This window comes from Pinus tabuliformis, chromosome Q, assembly GCF_031772625.1.
Source record: "Pinus tabuliformis cultivar Carrire ecotype Pingquan chromosome Q, CPIR1, whole genome shotgun sequence".
In the NCBI taxonomy this organism is placed as follows: domain Eukaryota; kingdom Viridiplantae; phylum Streptophyta; class Pinopsida; order Pinales; family Pinaceae; genus Pinus; species Pinus tabuliformis.
This window is the reverse complement of record NC_142296.1, coordinates 1068677939-1068700456: the sequence shown is the minus strand read 5'-3', so window position 1 is coordinate 1068700456 and position 22518 is coordinate 1068677939.

Sequence of the window (22518 nt, the reverse complement as noted above, 5' to 3'; positions counted from 1 at the left end):
TTCATTTGTGTAATATAAAGGAGGTTGCCCCCTCGAAGAGGCTGAATTCTAAGGCGTTGATCTATCTTTTCTATCTTTTTGTGAGCTGGTTTCATAACAAATTCTTTACACAAGTCTTCTTTCAAAGTTTTGGTTATCATAGGAGCATGTAGAAATAGGATAGAATGCACGACTTAGGAGAAATGACATCTTCTAGAATATAGGAGCATAGTGTAAGATATTCATGTAGGAAGGATGTAGCTATTATATGACCTCACCCATGATGAAATAAACTAATCATGATCTAATATTAGAAAGACTATATCATAAGATAAGAAGCATTTGAAGGATGAAGATCACTAATATTCTCTGATAGAATCTTCAATAGAAAATTCATAATAGAAAATGTCTCAATAGGAGTTCCATTCATGGGATTAAATAAATGATTATATGCATGCAAGAAAAGATGAAGGAACACAAAAGAAATTGAGGAAGATGAGATGATCAAGAGAATAATTAAGATGAGGTATGTATGCATCTATGTTTTTAGTTATGTCATCACTGAATCATGAGATATGGCTCTAAAACATGATCAAGAATAGAAAGATCTCTTTCATTAAATAACATGCTCAAAGGCATGATTTACACACTAATAAGGTCAACATGAAGAAATGCCCTCATAAGGAGTATGAGGTGGTTGACTAAAGAATCCATGAAGAAGCATCTGAAGAAAGAAATCAAAGATGAAAATACACCATAGTCACTACGAATCATTATCTGACAAATTCATTGAAGTAATATCCCAAAAGAAGGCACGAGAACTCTGACAGAAGAAGGAAAAGATCAAAGGACCCTTGACATTTAGAAAAGGCCTTGGAGATATGAAGACATAGGTTGCTGATTCAAGTCAACAAGATGTCATGATGGAAATCCACCCAGCAAATTACTATTTAATTTTTGAAGTAATGAATTCATAAAGAGATACTAGAATGTAGTATTGAAAGTGCAAGCACAACTAAGAATTCATATAATGAATATTCCATAAATGAAGTATGATGAAAAAGGAGTAGCTATATGACAAAAGATCCAGACATGTATCAAGAAAGCCACTTTCCACAAAGGAATGAATGACATGACAAAGAAGGAAAGTGATTGATGGTTGATGCCCTACAAAGAAGAAGTTCAACAAAGTTTCATGACATCAAGGAATGAAGGAGATCAAGTAGTTGAAGGACCCATGAAGAATAATTTGTTGATGTATGGAAGAGTCCCTAGCTAAGAGGGAGTTCTAAACAAGTTCCTGATTACAAAGGATCTTGGACTACTTCCTGGTCAAAAGGAGCTTGGACATATCTTCCCCAATTAAGAGGGAGAAATAGACACGACATTATTGTCTTCACTTTGGAAGAAATAATGGAGGATTGGGTAATCATCTAGCATCCGATGCTATTTGAGGATGTGTAGGGCATCCAAGATAAGAGTAGGCAAGAGGAACGATATTTTCTTAGGGTTGGGAACCCAAGATGAGAATAGTCCTAGAAGGTCATACTCAATGAACACCCAACTGGGTATGTACCTTGAGAGACAATGATGAAGGTGTCTATAATCATTGGTCTCGCCAACATTGTACTCTGATCTAATATGAGATAGATCTAGCAGTCAAAGCCTTGTTGTGGAAATAATGTTGGTTACTGTGATTCTATAAGAGATGGATTGCCAATCTGGTTTCTCTTATGTGAATTCTTCATATTGAAAATGGTCAAACACCTTATAGTGATTTATGAATACCTCCCTAGTTAAGAGGGAGTGTTGAAGAAAGTGTAACTAGGTTCGGTCTTCATAAATGTAATTTTGATCTTTGTATTTATAAAAGAAAAGAAATATTGTTTTTGTTATTTACATCAATGAGTTTCTTGCTCATTGCATAGGTCTAGCACATGTCAAAGTGTTATAGGGAATTCAAAAAGTCAAAACAAATGTTGAAGACCCTTAAGGGCATATTACACAATTTATACTTATGTATTAGAGTCTAAGGAATACCTCTAAGCAAAGTCACAAGTCTCCTCCATGCAACAACATCACTAAAAAATCAATTTGAATCATAAATGACAAGTCAGCCTAAAGAAGGGACATACCTCTATACATAAGAGGTTATCCACTCCTCCAATGATAACACAATCTATCTCTAAAATAAGCGAGAATAAAAGACAAGTTAAGGGTGAGAAAGGGACAAAGAAAGGAGCCTCTAGTGCACTGAAGAAGGAAGGAAGAACATCAAGCCTTAGAGGATTATTCTAAGGTCAATTGCAGTCACATTTGTGAAGAAAGGGAGGGTCTCTCTATTGTCATAACAACCCTCCACCACAGTGATACATATCTCATTGTTTTGGCTAGAAAATTAGGCATGTAAGGCCTCTCACTCAAGCAAAGAAGAAGCTCACTCTAGTGAATAAGGAAAGAGGACTTTCACATAATGTTCTAGAAGCAATCCCCTCACACGTGCGAAGAAATACAGCCACAGTGTTGTCATATCAAACCTGCAACTATATCTCAAAGAGCTTGGTTGGAGGAGGGATTAAGTACTCTTCATATGTGAAGGAATCTACCAAGGATCAAAGAGGAATATCTCTTGTAGAAGAACCATAACAATGACTTCTATCAGTTTCCGGAACAAGGACGAAGTGCAGGAGAAAGAAGGACGAAGTCTCGGAGGAAGGAGGATGAAGTGTTGGAAGAAGAAGGACAAATACTTGACTTTTGCTTAGAGGATATTCTTGTCAAGGATCTAGGGTTTGACATTTATCAATATAAACTTCAATAAGAGAAATTGAAAAAAGGTTTTCCTCTCTAAAAGAGAGGGGTTTTGCTCTGGCAGAGAGCCAACATCTTGTGTTCTTGTCGTTTGTGTTTTAATAGTAGTTTGATGAAGTAAAATAATACAGACTAATAATAAGAAGAAGATCAAGCTAACAAGAAAAATAAAATTTCTTCACAAATTGTTATCATTACTAGAAGAATCCTATATTAACTATGATGCCCTCGATTCTTCAATAATAGAGAGGGAAATTCCTAAGTAATTAAAATGTTTCTTCCCTATGCCTTCTTGGAATTCCAACAAGCTTGCAATCTCCTAGAGAGTGACATCAGAGCTTGAAATATCCTGGATGAATTTCAGCAGAACCTTAGGGCCTTCTCTTCAGGATGCAAGTCCCTTAGAAAATTCATCCACACTCGAACTCTGGTTTCCCCCTGAACACCAATTGCTTAAAACTAAAAATTGGAATTCATGCTTGCAATTTCCTTATACAACCTACTAAAATTATATGCCCAATCAGGTGAAATAGAAAACCCATTGCAACCATGCAATCATCTTGTCCATCGATTGAAAACCTTGCACATCTTTATGGTGGAGTAAACTGAAAAGCCTATTTAATGATAACTCAAAAGCATATATAAAAATAAATTTGATATTTAAAATTTTTGAAAATTTGGGCCTATTTTTTTACTCCAAACGTGTTGCAAAAGGATCCTCATAAGAATCAAAATTGATTTTACAGTTTTGCCAAATTTTGTCACTCTAATATGGAACTCCTCCAGCTGCATTTTCTTTCTCAAATACCTCCATCTGATGACTGTCATAATGCTGCAAACAAAAACTTTCTGGACAAGAAAAGATTGGTTGCAACACTGATTCTTGATTATCTTCATGTATATCAGAGAAATATGGAAGAGCCATGTATTGCAAAACAAGAGTGATTGAGGATGGTTGTTCATATGTTTCAACAAAAACATCATCTTGATTTCCTGAATTTTCTGATTTTATATCTTCAAGAGATGTGAGATCCTGAATGATCTCTCCATTTTGGAAACATCCACAAGAACTTGCTCTTCTTCCATGACTGAAACAGGAGGTAAATAATCTATAGAAATTACTGACTGACTATCATTACCCCTTTCTTGGTCACTTAAAGTTTGAACATTTTCATCAACTTCAAGGGAAGAATTATAATTTTCAAATTTAAGATCTTGATCTAATTCTCTTTCATCCAAGGAGGAAATTGCCATTTGTTGTTAGGATGAATATTCACATAGGGTTTCATAGATTTCCTCATCCATTAACTCTTCATTACCATGCACATCTTCTATATATTGAATGAAAATTTCATAGTTTTCACAACAATCTTCAAACAACAATAAGGGAGGGTAATTTTCTCTATAATGCTCAAAGAATGTTGTGTGGAAATCCTTCAGAGAATATAAGCTACCAGGTTGTAGTTTTTCATACCATGATCTCATGTCTTCTTCTAGGGTAGCCATAAACATCTTCATGAGGTAGTCTTCAGGCAAGTAAACTCCTAACTTATGAATATGCAATTGAAATTTGATCAAATGTAAACCAACATCATCCCTTTCCTGATCCTTAAACTTTAGCAGACAAGTCTGCCAATGTATGCGAGGGATGCAATTTGGAAAACCAGGAATATGAGCACAATTCATAGGAGCATACCTTGCAGATTGTGGATCCATCTCAAGACAGTCGAGTCACGAAACAGTTCTTTATAAAATTGAGTCTTTGTCCAGTGGAGTTGTCATGAAATTTTTGAGCTCTAGATTCAGTTGAGAATGGATTCGTTGGGTGAATGATGCACAACCTTTCTGTGTTTTTCCTTTATTCACCATTAGAGAGAAAATATGATCTTTTTCATTATCCCAGAGATAATTTTACATGAAACTTCACCTCCTCGACAAAGATGCCAAAATGTTATCATTCAGGGAAAATCCCGGCTGCAGGGAAAAACCCTAAGGTAACCTCGTTTAGGTTGAAGCTGGCCCTTCAACCCGGAGAGGGATTAATCCATAAACTCAACTACCCTATGGTCACTGTAGTAGAAGGTTTTGTACAATTGAGTTCAGGTGGCCAAAGTTAGGTCTAGGGATAAATTGGTTGGGTGATCTTCAAAACCATTGGGCATGGAGTTCAACTATTAAACAAATGAGATCACAACTCCAATGAGCAGGTTGTACAAAGCATGAAAATTCATAAGTCCTTTGATTGTTTGAGAGATTTAGAAGAAAGATGACTGAAGGAAAACAAAGTTTATAAATGGATAGAATAACACATATTAATGAATGATAATTTTAAGAAATAGACATCAAAGAAATCCAATCTCATAAACTAGCATCCTCAGACATTGAAGAAGACAATTATATAAGAGATAGATACTGACAGGGAGAAGTAACACATGAATTTCCTACTACTGCTCATTAAACACTATGAATACATTCAAGATTTGCTCAAATATATTTGGACTACAAGTGTTTTTTCAATAAAAGCCCACCTCGTTTCAATATTCATAAATTGTTTATATAGAGCTTACATAACAGTTTGCAAAATAATAGTCATCACATAATTACATAAATTGAGATATTTTAAATATCTTTCAAGTTCATGTATGCAAAAGATAAACTTAAAAATATTTTGTCTTTCCTAGAATAACTATAGGAAAATATGCTTATATTTAGGCAAAAAGAAATATCTGGTCAACTACCTCCCTTGAAAGTAGAACAGGTCCCTAAACTATAGTTTAGCATTTCTGCTAGCATAACAGGTCCCTCTGCAACAATCCATCAAAATTGCTCCTTTGTTTTTCTCATTCTTCTTCAATTCTGTTGGAAAATCTTTAGCCTTCAAATCTAGAAATTGGTTCATTAATGTTGATCCTCTGCCTTGGAATCTAGAGTGGCTGAAGTTGTTTTCGCAAAAACTTGTTGACTATCCATTCAAACTACCAACCCCTCTTTTCCCGCAATTCAACAGCTGCCGACTCATACGCCTTCAACTCTTTGTATGACCTTATCGGAGAAGTTTCCACCTTATTTCTTCACCGATGCTCCTCATCCCCTTGGGCTTTTCTCCTTTGGAATTTGTTTTGTTTTATGACCGGGCCAATGACTATCAGATTATTGACATATCAGAGCCCCTTTATAACATAAATTTAAGACGAAGTTTTGATTTTGTACTAGTTCCTTTTGTTTTAGCCCTTCCCGCATTTCTCACCATAGGACCAAGGGTCATGACTTACTTCTTAGCCTTGAGGTGCTCGGGCATTTTGTTCACTGTCAGGGGCTATTTTTCCTTTGTTAAGTGGCTAGCACCCGAGGTTCTTTAAAGTCCTCTCAACCATGTGCTAGCCCAATATCGGATCCCCCTTATCGGAAGTTTCCAATTACCAACTTTTATAAAGTGTCGATATCCTCAACCTCCGATATGACGTCACGTGGAACCTCATGAGTGGTGACACGTGGAACCTCATGAGTGGTGACACGTGGAACCTCATGAGTGGTGACACGTGGAACCTCATGAGTGGTGACACGTGAAACCTCATGAGTGGTGACACGTGTCACCTAGATTTGTCCCCTTAGGCCCCTCAAAATGCCAAATTTGCCTGCCATGTGTCTTTTTGTGCTGCCACGTCAAATGCCACTGTAGCTTTATCGGAACCAATCATATGCTGCCATGTGTCCCACTAGAGGAGAGAGAAAAATGACTCATCCACCTTTGATTTTTCCATGAAATCCTTTGTTAACATTTATCGATGTTCCCCGACGATTTTAAACACTATCGACACATTATGCATATCACAACTTTTTAAAGGTTGTCACCTTAAGAAGTTATGATTCTTCGATTCGTCAACTTTCTGATGTGTCGATGCTCTAATATGAAAGACCTCCGATATCCGATCGTCGATATGTAGTACCTCCGATATGCGATTGCCGATATGCTCTAGACCTCTAATATGTGATCATTGATATGTTCTGGACCTCCGATATGTGATCATCGATATACAAGACCTCTGACATGCGATCGTCGATATCTCTGTACCTCTGATATGCGATCATCGATATGCTCTGGACCTCCAATATGCAGGACTTCTGACATGCGATGGTCGATTTCTTTAGACGTCCGATCGTCGATTTCTCTGGACCTCCAACATGTGATTGTTGATATCTCTAGACCTCCGATATGTGATCATCGATATCTCTTTCCTTCCTAAGGCTTCAATCCAATAGTCCATTTTTGGACTTCCACATACCGTTGGAAATTTTGTTCAAGGCACTTTCCAATGGAGAGGGTTTGATGTATGCTTTAAGTCCTTCTACTGCTTGGAAAATGACTGCAAAATTATCTACTTATTTACTTAGATTTCCAAAAAATGTTGACAACCCTGCTATCAAGAAATTTTCCCTGTTTGATTACAATTTTAAATGTTGACACTGTAACTGCCATCATTTTAAAAAAAATAATTTAAAAACGAAGTTTATTGTGATAACAATATGCATCCATTCTAGCATACCACACCTTTGGTGCTTACTTGAGGCCATATAATGCTTTCTTCAAAATGATAAAATATGCCTTCCTTTCCTTAACTTCAAATCCCAAGGGTTGTTCTACATAGACTTCCTCATCAGTTTTTCCACTCAGAAACATAGCCTTGACATCCATTTGGTGGATGTTCCATCCCATCGATGTTTCCAAAGAGTTCATTGAACGAATCATTTTATACCTTGCTCTCGGAGCAAACGTTTCTTCGTAGTCAATGCCTTCTTGTTGGGAGAAGCCCCTAGCCACAAATCTTGCCTTATACTTATTTATACTTTCATCTACCGCATGTTTGATCTTATAGATCCACTTGGAAGTTACCACAGATTTGTCTTCGGGCCTAAGTACAATCTCCTAAACTCCATTCTTCATTATATTGATATTATTCATTCATGGCATCCTTCCATTCCTCATGATTGACAGCCTCTTCAAAGGTGGATGACTCTACTTCTATTATTTTTGTCATGATTGCAACATACCCAGAATATCTCTTAGGTTTCTTGCTTTCTATGAATGAGCTTTTCATTGCCTCGTGACCTTTTGCATCAAGTAGTGTAGATTTCAAACATTTAGGTATATTTCTTGATTCAGAGGACCATAGGTTGAACGGGTTCACTAGTACCTTCATCTTCAAGATGATATTCTTCTTCTTCCCTGATAACTTCCTCTTCAAATACTAAAAGTTATTCATCATCAGAGTCTATGAGAAGTTCCTTGGATTTCTTGAATGCGATACTTTTGCCAAATATGACATCTCGACTTACTTCTATATGGTGTCCTTCCTTTATGTAGATTCTATAGGCCCTAGAGCAGTTGTTGTAGCCAACAAAAGTTCCTCTCATGCTTGATGGATCCAACTTCTTTCTTTTGTCCTTTGGTATACGAATATATACGAAACACCCAAAGATACAAAGATGTTCTACAGTAGGTTTCTTCATATTGAATAATTCTTCGGGAGTCTTATTATCCAATGATCTGTGGGGACTTCGATTTTGAATATATACAGTTGTCTTTATGGCTTCTCCCCACATAAATGTAGGTATATATTGATCATGTAACATCGCTTTTACATTTTCTTTAATGGATTGGTTCTTTCGTTCTGCAACTCCATTTTGCTCGGGATTGTATGGGACTATCAAGTCCCTCTTAATCACATAATCCTTACAGAAGGCTATAATTTCCTTGGATGTATAATATGCTCCATTATCAGATATTAGTATCTTGATTTTCCTTTCTGTAAGGTTCTCCTTCAGCTTTGAATTCTTAAAATTTTGTAAATATTTCGTCCTTGGTTTTCATCAAGTAAACCCAATCATTTCTTGAATGATCATCTATAAAGGTGACATAATACAGATGACCTACAAGATATTTGGGAGTCATAGGACCACATAAATTGGAGTGAATGAGATCCAAGGTTTATTTTGACCGTGAAGCACTACTTCCAAATGGTCTCTTTTTATTCTTACCCAATGCACATCCCTTACATACTCCTTTATGGTCTTCTTTCAATTCAGGTATTCCATCTACTATGGAACTTAGAGTTGGAAGGATTTTGAAATGAAGATGACCAAATCTTCTATGCCAGAGTTCACATGGGATAATTTCAATGTGAACCAAAGCTTGAGCTAGAGGAGATATCAACATGTAAAGTATTCCTTCTTGAATACCAATTACTCTAGCATTCTCTATGCTTGAATTTTTACTCCATACAACAAATCTTCCATCAATGAAAGCTACTTTATCACCCTTATCTTCTAGACTTGAAATGGAAAGTAAGTTCTTATGAAAACCTGGAACAAATAGGATGTTGTTGAGGTGAATGTTGCTTCCATTCTCTAGCTCTATAGAGGTTGATCCAATTCCTCTTATGGGATAGCTTTTGTTATCTCCAAGTTCCACTACGTAAAAATATTTTCCCTTTGATAATGTCTTCAATTATTTGTGATGACTAGTCATGTGTCTAGATGCACCACTATCAATTACCCAAATGCTCCCGTCTTGGAATGTGCCAGTGTTTGCCGAGAAGAGATCTTCATCTTTTGTCTTGACTACTTCCTTCTTAGTAGTGAATAGAAAGTTCCATGCTTCCTTGATTCCTTTATTGAGATAGCTTGATACCTTTGAACACTTCTTGATGAACTTCTTCAATGTAGTGGAGATCTTCATAATGCCCTTAATGCACCTTAGCTTTGATACCATGTTGAGAATTCTACAGGGCAATGATTATAATTAATTCTCTTTACTTGATAATTTATTGTGATGTACTTTTACTTATTAGCTTTGTTCCTTATTATTATATGCGTGAATCATCAAAGAAATACCAAAACAAGAAGAACAAGAACACAATATAGTTTGCAAGCTAGGGCCAAATCCTCTCCTCTTGAGAGGAAAACTTGTAAATTTCTTCTCTTCCTTATAGATTCTTCAATTGATGAATTCCATGACCTTAAGACTAAGACCAATACCCTCCAAGAGAAAGACCAACCTCTTCAGATGATGTGCTAACTTCGATCCAGTCAAACTGATCAGGTGCTAAAAAAAATAGCTCAAAATTCAAAGTTGTCATATTGGTGTGGAACCTGGACGACCACGTAGTGTTCATCGTCCTCAATCTGTCGAAACTCGTTTCACGCAAAACGGACTCCGTATGACTCCATAAACGAGTTATGTCCACATTCCCAAACACACGAATTTAAAAAAAAAGGACAGGCAGTTAGCAGCCCATACTGCTGACGTGGTGTTGACTGGGTAGGGTATGTGGACGTTGACTTGGTCAACAGGATCCTTGGCAAATGATATCGTGACAAGTGGCATTCACCTATTGGTTGGATTTTTATGGGCTTGATTGGTTGAAGGAGTGGCCAACCACAAGCTGACACGTGGCCCAGCTAGAGGCAGCCATGTGGCAGCCTAGGAGGCCACCAAAAGTTTGTTATAGTCCGGGCGGAGGCAGCAGGGGTCGAACCCGCGACCTCCCAACACACAACATAGCCCATTGCCAATACACCAATGCAGTAGTTCTTAACCATTATGAACTCCACATTTATTTGAAGTGTGTCATCGTGGAGTTCGGAGAATAGGCTAGCCCGCGTGGGGCGCCACGGTTATGTAATTGCCCATGTGCCCACTACGGTGGAGGAGTGGGGGCCCAACCAGAGGGGGTGGGCCATTGGCCTTAGCCCTGGGCACGCGGCCACAGTTTTCGGACCTTAACCATTAGCAAGCATTTTAACTGTCCAACAATTTCACCAAGTTTTCAACGAAATTGTCGCTCCGTTAGCACGCTTTGCAAGCGAAATTGTAGGATGATGCCGGGTTTTGGGGAATTTGCGGTGCGATTAGCAGAATATTGAGAAAGGTCATAACTTATTGAGTTTTTTACCAAATCAATAGCAGAAAGAGGCTAGACAGGCATTTTTGGGCAATCTGGAGTGATTGGAACAGGTTTCAAAGCATTATGAGCATTGTAAACTGATGTATTCACATTTTTTATAATAATAGAAAGGGCTAAGCCATTGGAAGTTGGACCAAGGAGATGTAGCCCAGGAGGGGTGACCTCATTCATCATGTGCTGCTGTGCTATTGTTTATGGTGATGTTTATGTTTGTCAATTGTTGTTGTTCAATCATTTGTTTATGTTAATTTGTTGTTTATGTTAATTTGCTCATAGAAATTACATAAAACACTCAAAACCTCGTGTTTAAACTTGTAAACAAACACACAATTCCTCAAACATATTTAATATAATCTGAAAGGGAATTTTAGCACATCAAAACTAATTTTCTTAATCATATCAAGTTTGGTATCAGAGCTCTTGGTTTTATTTGTATAAGAAGGATTTAATTGTTTGCAACTTTATGTCATGCTTACAAGGTTAAAACTTAAAAGAGGGGAAGGGAAGCTGGTTGAAAGCTCTGAAGTTGGCTCAAGGGGAAGGAGGGCAAGGTTGCCACAATCTTCAACACCAGTTCTTCCTCAAGTTGCAGTTGAGACTCCAGTGAGCGTGTCTCATGAAGGAGAACCTACAAAAATGACAGAGGATGAGAAGGTTTTTAGGAAGGTTTTCTTTGATATGACAAAGATGGTGAAGGTCCTCTATGAAGAGAGGAATACCAGATTGCAGGGTGAAAGCTCCAAACCTCCAAAAGGAGAAGGTTCTTCAGGAGGAGGAGGTAATGGAAATGGAGGTAAACTTCCACACTCTCCACCATCTTCTTAATCTTCTTCTTCACAGGCATCTTCACCCACTTCCACTAACAAAACCCTTACTCATGCTCATCAACATACCTTAAAAGGAATTGGTAAATCACCCTTATTAAAACTTGATGTTAAATTTGAACTGCCCATGTATAATGGTGAAGTGAATGCAGAAAAGCTTGATAATTGGATACGTTAATTGGAGGTCTATTTTGGAATTGAAAACCTTCAAGAGGATGACATAAAGATTCAGTTAGCTTCCTTGAGGATGGAGGGTGCAACATTGGTATGGTGGGAATCAGAGACACAAGAGGAGATAAAAAAACATAGTAAGATCTCAATTTCTTGGTCTAGTTTCATTGTTGCAATTAAAAGATAATTCTACCCTCTAGATTATATGCAGAAAGCCATCATGAATTGGAAAAACTTTAGACAACTTAAAGGTTAAAATGTGCAAGATTACACCCAAGAATTCAGAAAAAGGTCTCTAATGTTAGGTGTAGGATTACAATCACAAAAAACATTGCTAAAGTACATAGGGGGTTTACATAGTTACCTTAGGCATACTATCCTAATGTTTAATCCCAATAATATAGATAAGGTGTGTGTGCAAGTGACTCGTCTTGAGGCAAGAGGGAAAAACACTCCATAAGAGTGTAGTAAAAAGCCATGTAAGGGTAAATGAAAAGAAAAGGGTTTCAAAGGGAAGGGAAAGAAAAATGCATATATCAAGAAGGAAGGAGAGAAATTAACATGCAAGCATTGTTCCAAAGAGGGTCACGATGAAGCTCATTGTTGGAAGCTTCATCCCGAAATGAAACCAAAGAAATTCAACAATAAGGGAAAACAAAAGATAATTGCAACCACTCAACAGGATTTGGGATCCGATTCGGGTGATGAAACTAAAATTACAGCCATGGGTATGAAGGGAAAAGAATCCATTGCTAGCACTAGTACTTCAAATTCACACAATGAAACTCCAAATGAAAAGAAGAGGATAGAACTTTTTCACATAAGGGTGATCTCAAAACATAGCAAAATTGATACACTTTTCGACAGTGGCTCTCAAGCTAATCTTATCTCTGAAAACATTGTCAAAAGTTTAAACTTGGAAACCATTCTACATCATAAACCATATCCACTTGGATGGGTGTGTGACAATGCACAATTGCAGGTAACTAGAAAGTGTAAACTGAAATTCGCCATTACTGCAAATTTCATAGATGAAGTGGAGCTTGATGTTGTGCCATTAGACATATGTGGTATAGTTTTGGGCAACCCATATCTCTATGACAGAAAATTTATCTTCCATAGACATGAAAACAAATACCATTTGTTCAAAGATGGAGTAGAATATATTGTGAGAGATCATAGCAAGAAACTAAATCTTTCACTTGTTAATGCAGGGCAAATGAAAATACTAGTGAATTCAAGCAAGAATTTTGTACTTCTAATGATCAAACCCAAGAATGATGTTGATAATGAAGCTTTTAAAGGTTGTGATGCAAGATTGAAATCTGAATTGGTTGATATAGTTAACCAATATGATGAGATGTTTCAGAAACCAAAAGGATTTCCTCCCAAGAGAAGAATCCAACATGAGATACAGTTGCAGCAAGATGGTCCTCTTCCTAACGTTAGCATGTACAGGATGTCAGTGATGGAAAGTGCTGAAATTAAAAATCAAATTCAAGAGTTGTTGGATAAAGGGATCATCGGCCCATCTTCTTCACCATGTGGTTCGCCTATTATTTAGGTGCCAAAGAAGGATGGAACATGGTGCATGTGTGTGGACTTCCGTGCATTGAACAAGATTATGGTAAAGAACCGTTACCCATTGCCTAGAATAGATGATTTACTTGATCAATTGAAATATGAAAAGTATTTTACTAAGTTGGACTTAAGGAGTGGCTACCATCAAATTAGAATAGCTGAAGGAGACATTTGGAATACAGCATTCAAAACAAAACAAGGTTTGTTTGAATGGCTAGTTATGCATTTTGGTTTATGTAATGCTCCTGCTACATTCATGTGTGTGATGAATGATGTGTTAAGGCCATTTCTTGATGAGTTTGTTATAGTCTACTTAGATGACATCTTAATTTTCAGTAAATCTCATGATGAACATGTCATGCACATGAGAAAAGTACTTGATGTCTTAAAGAAAGAACAATTGTATCTAAAGATGTCAAAGTGTGAGTTTGGAAAAACTTCTTTAGTTTACTTCGGTCATATTGTTGGAGGAAGTGAGTTGAAAATAGATCCCTCCAAGGTTGATGTCATTTTGAATAGGACAAGGCCTAAGACAGTTACTGAGGTAAGAAGTTTTTGTGAGCAACCCAATATTGGAGGAAATTCATTACTAACTTTTCTTCTATAGTAGCTCCTTTGCATGCATTGACAAGTGTGAAAAAGGTTTTCAGTGGGGAGGCAAACAATAAAAGGCTTTTGATGCATTGAAGGAAAAGATCAGTTTAGCTCTAGTACTTGCACTTCTAGACTTGAGACAGTCATTTGAGATTCAGACTGGTGCTAGTGACTACATCATGGGTGCAGTCCTCATGAAACATGGTAAGCCTATTTGTTTTCATTCGAAAAATTTCAATGGTGTGGTGATTAATTATCCTACATATGACAAGGAATTGTTTGCATTGGTGCAAAGTGTGAAAAAATGGAAACAATACTTGATGGGTAAGGAAACAATCATTCACACTGATCATTAGCCATTACAATACTTGCAATCTCAATCAAAGTTGCAGCAATCAAGTCACTTCTGATGGATGGGTTATCCTCAACAATTCCACTTGGTAATAAGGTATAAGAAAGGTATCTACAATAAACTTGATGATATTCTTTCTAAGCCTATTATTAGTGTAGCTACTTTACTCAAGCATAATTTTATTTTGCATGAAAGTTATACTGAGAAATATGAATTGGACAATGATTTTCAGGATGTTTATGCAAGCTTGAGTCAAGGTAACCAAGTAGAGGAATTAGATTATCATTTGCATTATAACTTGTTGTACCATCTTGGCAAGGTTTGTATTCCACAAGGAGAAAGAGTCAGCATCATAAGAGAGGCACATACTTCTCTTATTGATGGTCATTTCGATGTAAGTAATACAGTGGCACATCTACAGAGATATTGTTATTGGTCTAGTATGCTTGAAAGTGTGTCACATTTTATCAAAGGATGTTCATTATGTGTAGTTAGTAAGCCTGGCAATAAGAAGTTAGGATTGTACACACCACTTCCGGTTCCTTCATGACCATGGGAGAGTGTTTCTATGGATTTTGTAGGAGGTCTTCCATTGTCAAAACAAGGTCATGATTATTTGTATGTAGTTGTGGATAGGTTTAGCAAAATGTGTATTTTGATGCCATGTAAAAAGCAAGTTACAACTGAACAAACTACTCAGTTATTCTTTCAGAATGTATGGGTGCATTTTGGATTGCCTACATCCATTGTTAGTGATCGAGATTCTCTCTTTGTTGGGAATTTTTGGTCAACCTTGTGGGGATTCATGGACACCAAATTGAAAAATAGTACAGCTTTCCATCCACAAACAGATGGTCAAACAGAGGTGGTGAACATGACAGTGATACATCTTCTTCGTGGGTATTGCAGCAAGCATCCTAAGTTGTGGGATGAACATTTGCATTATATTCAAAATGCTTACAACTGGTGATCTGATTTAGAATATTAGTTTGCAGTGCTAATATCTTCCTTAGATTATAAACAAAATGCTTTCATTGTGCTTAAGGATTCATCAATTTTTGCAAGTAAAATGAAGAGTTTTTATGTTAATTTTATGAGCAATTTAACATAAAACAGAAACTGAATAGCAGCATAAACATGTACAGAACATCATCAAAAACACATTACAACAAGCACATGATAAAAGAGTTCACCCCTCCTGGGCTACGTCTCCTTGGTCCAACTTCCAATGGCTTGGGCCTCTCTATTATGCTAAAAAGTGTAAAAATATGTGTTTACAGTGCTCAAATGCTTCTGAAACCTGCTCCAATCAGTCCAGAATACTAAAAAATGGCTATCTAGCCTCTTTTTGCATCCAATTTGGTGAAAACCTAAAGAAGTTATGACCACCTAGTTCTCCCATTATTCATTCCACAAATTGCTCCATATCCAACAAGAACCCACAATTTTGCTCCAAAAATCTGCTAACCGAGCGAGAATTTTGCAATGTGGTGGGCCATAATCCGTCGGCACCGACTTTCCATCACAAATCGCAATTGGTAAGGACCAGCAGGCTTAAGGTTTGTGTACGCGGTGGTTGATTGTGCAATTGCGATGTGGCAGACCTGACGACACTATAAACCGGAACCGACAAACATCTCGCATCTGGGAACATATTACAAATCACAATTCGGTGGTGCCTTGACAGTAATCATAATGTGGGACTTTCTACCGTTGCAATTTGCGATTGCGATATCACATCACAACCCAAACCTACCAGGGGCCGATTCTATAACACCGACTCTTCGCCAATCTGCGATTGCGATCCATTGCAACGCGCCTCCTGCTGATCCTTGAAAATATTCCCGCCTGCCTTATCACATCACACCCTTCCCTACTCAGGGGTCGATTTTTAATGACGACCTACTGGATTGCGATTTGCGACATGCGGGACCAATGGTGCCTTGCCACTTGGCACCTCCTCATTCACTGAAGGACCTTGCCACATCATCCAATCATGCCATGTGAGCAAGTCAAACCCGAACTTTGACTTGCTATAACTTCTGCATATGAGCTCAAATTTGAGTATCATTCACACCATTGGAATCAAAATGATGAGCTCTTCGATCTGAAGCTAAGTTTAACAAGATTCTGACACTTTGATTTTTTAGCCTAATTTTGAGCACTTGATCAACCGAGCCAAGCACTCTTCAACTCAAACATCGCCATTTGAGGCATGTTTGGGATAATTTCCTAAGTCTCCTTTGGATTTCATTTTTAGAAAAGATGTTTCTATTGATGGCCATAGTGACAGAGACAAAGCAAGAAGGTCATTGAACAAATCCAATTCGTACACCAAAGAGTTCAAGAACAACTTGAAAAGAGAAAAGCAAGGCATGACAAGCATCATGTAGATCACAAGTTCCAAGTTAGTGATGATGTTTGGCTTCACATTAGAAAAGAAAGGCTCCAAGGAGAAGGTAAAAAGCTAAAACCAATTAGATATGGTCCATTCAAAATTTTGGAAAAGATTGGTAACAATGCCTTCAGGTCGGATTTGCCTTCATATATGCAAATTTATGTTGTTGTTAATGTTCAGAATTTAAGGTTGTATGAGACTCCTTTGATTGAATATCAAGGAGAAAATGTCCAAATTCCTTACATAGAAGATCTTTCTCCTAAATACCTTGATGAACTACAAGAAGACACCATACTTGACAGAAGAATAAGGTCTTCAAAATGAGGGCATGTGGATTACCTTCGAGTGGGGCTCAAGGGAACAAATCCTTCAAAGGTCAAATGTATCAAGATTGGAAAGGTGAGGGAATTGTACCCTCACCTGCTAGACAATTGAAAGTGATATTTTGGGGTCCAAAAGGCTTCCAGTGGGGAGGAATGATCAGGTGCTAAAAAAAAATAGCTCAAAATTCAAAGTTGTTGGATTGGTGTGGAACCTGGATGACCTCATAGTGCTCGTCAACCTGAATCTGGCACAACCCATTTCGCGTGAAATAGACTCCATATGACTCCATAAACGATTTCTATCCACTTTCCCAAAAAAGCGAATTTAAAAAAAGGATAGCCCAGTCAGTAGTCTGTACTGCTGACGTGGCGTTGACTAGGCAGGGTATGTGGACGTTGACTTGGTCAATGAGCCCCTTGATTAATGATATCATGACAAGTTGCATTTACTTATTGGTCGAATTTTTGTGGGTTTGATTGGTTGAAGGAGTGGCCAACCATAGGTTGACACGTGGCCCAGTTGGAGGTTGTCATGTGGCAGCCCAGGAGGCCACCAAAAGTTTTGTTATAGTCCGGGGGAGACAACGAGGCTTGAACCTGCGACCTCCCAACGCACAACATAACCCATTGCCAAAATACATCGTCATGGTAGTTCTTAGCCATTATGAACTCTGCATTTATTTAAAGTGTGTTGGCACAGAGTTCAAAGAATGGGTCAACCCACGTGGGGCCAACCACAGTTATGTAACCGCCCATGTGACCACTACGGTGGAGGAGTAGGGGCCCGATTGGTGGGGGCAGGTTGTTGGTCGTAGACCTAGGCATGTGGCCCCCCATGTGACCACAGTTTTTCGGACCTTAAGTGTTAGCAGACATTTTAACTGTCTGACAATTTCGCCTAGTTTTTGGCAAAATTATCGCTTCGTTAGCGCGCTTTGTTGGAGAAATTGTAGGATGAAGCTGGAATTTGGTGAATTTGCGGTGCGCTTAGCAAAATATTGGGAAAGGCCATAAATTCTTGAGTTTTTTACCAAATCATGAGCAGAAGATGCTACACAGGCATTTTTTGGGCATTCTGGAGCCATTGGAACAGGTTTCAAAGCTTTTGAGCATTGTAAACTGATGTATTCATATTTTTTAGCATAATAGAGAGGGCCAAGCCAGTGAAAGCTAGACCAAGGAAACATAGCCCAAGAGGGATGAACTCCTTCAAAATGTGTTGTTGTGATACTATTTATGGTGATGTTTATGTCTATCATTTGTTGTTGTTCAATCATTTGTTTATGTTAATTTTCTCATAAAAATTACATACAATACTCATTAAACTTGTAAACAAACACACAATTCCTCAAACATATTTAATATAATCTGAAAGGGAATTTTAACATGGCAAAACTAATTTTCTTAATCAGATCACAAACTCAGTCGAATCTCTTCCAGTAGCACTTCTTTGACCTCCTACGGTCATATTTTCAGCCTCCTACTGCAGGTTTGAAATTTCGACCTCCCTGCAGTTGTAGCGGCCGCATGTGTGAGCTTCAATCTTCCTGTGGAACCTTCCCTTGACCTTCGCTTTCCTTTCCTTGACTTTTAGAGCTTAAGGATGACCCTTGGTGACCTTCGCTTAACCTCCTTTCCTTCTTTTCTCCAAGATTGAACTTGTAGATAGAAATCCTTGGTCTGCTATAGAAACCCTAGTCTTCCTTAGCACGCATGAGAGAAAATATCCCAAACGAAATTCTTCTTCGTCCTCTTCCTTCTTCGTTGCCTTCATCTTCCTCTTCCTTCACTAGAATGAGTGGTGAGTGAATGTGCTTCAAGTAGGACAAGTTCTCTTCTATTTATAGGTTCTTAAAGGGTGGACGTGGCTCTTCCTTTTAGGCTGACATTCCAGTTTCCAGGGCGACTTGGTGTTATGTGAAGTTATCCCTCTTGTGGACAAGAGCGATCTCCCTGGAATTCAAAGAAACCTAGTTACAAACAACCATGAACTGTTACCTTTCTCTAGACTATGATTGATTGAAACCAATAGTACGATAGAAGTCACTTACCATTTAAATCAAAATGCCTAATGAAGTCCTATTCGGATCTTTCGGCCATCCACTTGTCCTCGATGCTTTGGAGATCTTCCCATTGCTTCCCATAGCTTCTCCGAGATGTCCTGAAGAAGATCTGCATAAACAAAAACATACATGAGATCAAAGCATCCAACATATAACATAAGAGATAAATGGACTAATTAACCTAATCATATACCAAAATGGATCAATATGCAATCAAATCCTATGTAGGTGATCAAGGAATCCTACAAATTATAACAATAGAAGCATAATTGATAAATAACAGTTGCCTTTATATTCATAAAAATGTAGAAAAGACTTACAACCTTAAATCCTTGATGTCGCAAATCCCCTCCCACAATCTCCAATCCCCTCCTTGAATGAATAGCCTTCCAACCTTATTCCAAAATCGTAATCCTACTTTCCACAATCCTCAGACCTATAGAAGTTTTATAGGCCAAGAATGGGAAGTTTTGGATCCATTCTCCAAGGGATGAGATCCACTAATAGTGGGATAGGGGTTCCACAAAGAAAGGGAGTTGCTCCATGATGGGAGGGATCAAGGCTGAATAGGCACCCATTCGAAGCTTGTTGGTTGGGATAGATACGACCAACAATGCTTCTAGACTTTACTTTTTATTTTTACATTTGTTAAGTCATGTGTGTAGGCCACAATGTAAGACAGAGTGCACTTATGCGCAGTTTCTAATGGACTTCTCTGTGTATGCGCAAAGATTGACTATAGAACTGCACAAGAGGCCAAAATTAGGGTTTTGAACCATGGGATCCAATAATTTCATCTTCTTTGGGATAGTTTTTTATTCTAACTTTGTAGGGGAATGCCTTGGGACACATTTATGGATAGTTAAAGATCCAAATCGATGGTCATTTGCCTAATGCGACAAAACGAGGTGTAACAGATTTCCCCCCAAAGTACAAATTCAAAAGAGATGTATGATGACTAAAGCGCTTTATCATGCCAAGGTTTGGGTTAGAGACTGCAGTCAGAGACTTGAAACAATCAATCAAATGTTACAATGCAATATATAATATCATCATTGAGGTGGGAATTCCCATACTCATAATCTAAATGTCTCAAAGAATAGTACATAAATACATTTGAAGATCCATGTCAACATAAGACATAGTATGGACACAACCATCAATGGATATATGTTTACAATCGTGAATATTTAATAACTCAACGCAACTCAGATGGATGAAACTAGATCCAGGGTCTTGATCTCCATCTCTCGATCCATAGTACAAATCTAGTCATTCATGCGATTGAATGTCTCGAAGTCGAACATGGTAGAAACCACTTGATTACCGGTCAACGATGTGAACCATTAACAAGCGCGAGAGAAACCATCAATAATGACAATGTCTCTCAAGCTACACCCAATACAATCTATGAAGTGTGAATCAATGTGTTGATGTCGAACACTTATAGAATCATTCGATCAAAGGTCAATAAAGAGAACCTGTCGTCGAAGGCGAGAAACCTTCCATTAAGGCATGTAGGATCCAAGTTACTGAAGGTTTCCAAATCAACTTCCTAGATAGTGAGTTGAAGTCGATACGAAGCGATCTGTCACAGGAGGGCCTACGGCATGAAACTCGTGTCAAGTTTTTAAGAACAATAGTTTAGAGTAATCCAGGATTGACTTAGGGATGGTCGACGCAACTTAAGGCTATGACTGGAAAAATAATTTGATTGAGTTTGAACTTCTCTTGAACATATCAAACGGGTGACATGATGACTTGGTAGCATTTTACTCAAAAATAAAACCCAAACCAATTGGAGACTTCAATAAGGTATGGTCAACTGAGAGGAAAATGGATTTCCCAATGCAGACACAAAAGTGATGAAGTGTCATTTTCAAGAGCACCATACTGACTTTTATAAAACAAACATAAAGGTTCTTTCTCACTTTTCCCCAACCATTACTGGTAAGTACCTCTTTATTTATTACAAGCTTGAGGAGGATAGCATATGCTTGTCATGTAAGCTCATCCTTTGGATGAGTCTTTTGATTTATTATTAATGAACCATAGGAAGGAGTGGTTTGGTCTCGTCATGCTTAACGGGTCCTACACTGTTTAGGTTTGACGAGTCTAGTGACGGGGTAACTCAATGTCATTTTCATGTTTAAAGAGTTTGAAAGACACAAAAAGAAAACTTGTTCAACTCTTTCAATGCAAAAATTTAACGAGCCTGAAGAAACTAAAGCTCGTTGTTTTCCAGTTTTAGGGAGTCACGAGAAAAACATAAGTAAAATCCATTGTATCTTTTTTCCTAAATTGAGTCCCTCAAGCCCGAAAAAGGATAAAAGAATTCAAGAGAGAACTCTATTGACCATGAATAGTCAACGTATACCTTTTTTTGTAAATAGTCTAGTTCAGTTTGTAAAAGGGGTAAACTTATACTGAATAGACGATTGTTCATTTACTTTTATGAGTTCGAACAATCAAGTACTCAATGATATTTTCATTTTTAAGGAGTTTGAAAAAGGGCGTAAAGAGAACTCTTTGGTTTTGCTTTTTCGTAAGTTTAAATGAGTTCAAAAAAGTGATAAAATTGTACTCGATACCAAAATGTTTTGTTTCCGTAAATAACTTGTGATCTACACAATTGAACTCAAAAATCATATCATTGCTCAAAACCAAGTGAAATATCAAAAATTTGGATTTTAAGGGCTAATAGGCAAAAAAATAAATAAATATAATAATAAGCCTAAAAACTTATAAAAACCCAAAGTTACGTGGACATATCCCTCTTATGGACAAGAGTGATCTCCCTATACTTTAGATAAACCTAGTAACAAACAACCAGGAACTGCTACCTTTCTCTAGACTATGATTAACTAAAACCAATAGTATGATAGAAGCCAGTTACTGTTTAAATCAAAATGCCTAATGAAATCTTATTCAGAGCTTTAGACCATCTGCTTCTCCTCGATGCTTTAGAGATCTTCCATTGCTTCCCACAACTTCTCTGAGATGTTCTGAAAGAGATCTACATAGACAAAAACATACACACGATCAAAGCATCCATCATATATCATAATAGATAAATGGACTAATTAACCTAATCATATACCAAAATGGATCAATATGCAATCAAAGCCTATGTAGGTGATCAAGGAATCCTACAAATTATAACAATAGAAGCATAATTGAGAAAGAATAGTTGCCTTTACATTCATAAAAAAAGAGAATAGACTTACAACCTTGAAGCCTTGATGTTGCAAGTCCCCACCCACAATCTCCAATCCTCTCTTTGAATGAATAGCCTTCCAACCTTATTCCAATAGCATAAGCCTACTTCCCATAGTCCTCTCCCAATCCTCAGACCTGTAGTAGTTTTATAGGCCAAGAATGGGAAGTTTTGGATCCATTCTCCAAGGGATGAGATCCATTAATAGTGGGATAGGGGTTCCACAAAGAAAGGGAGTTGC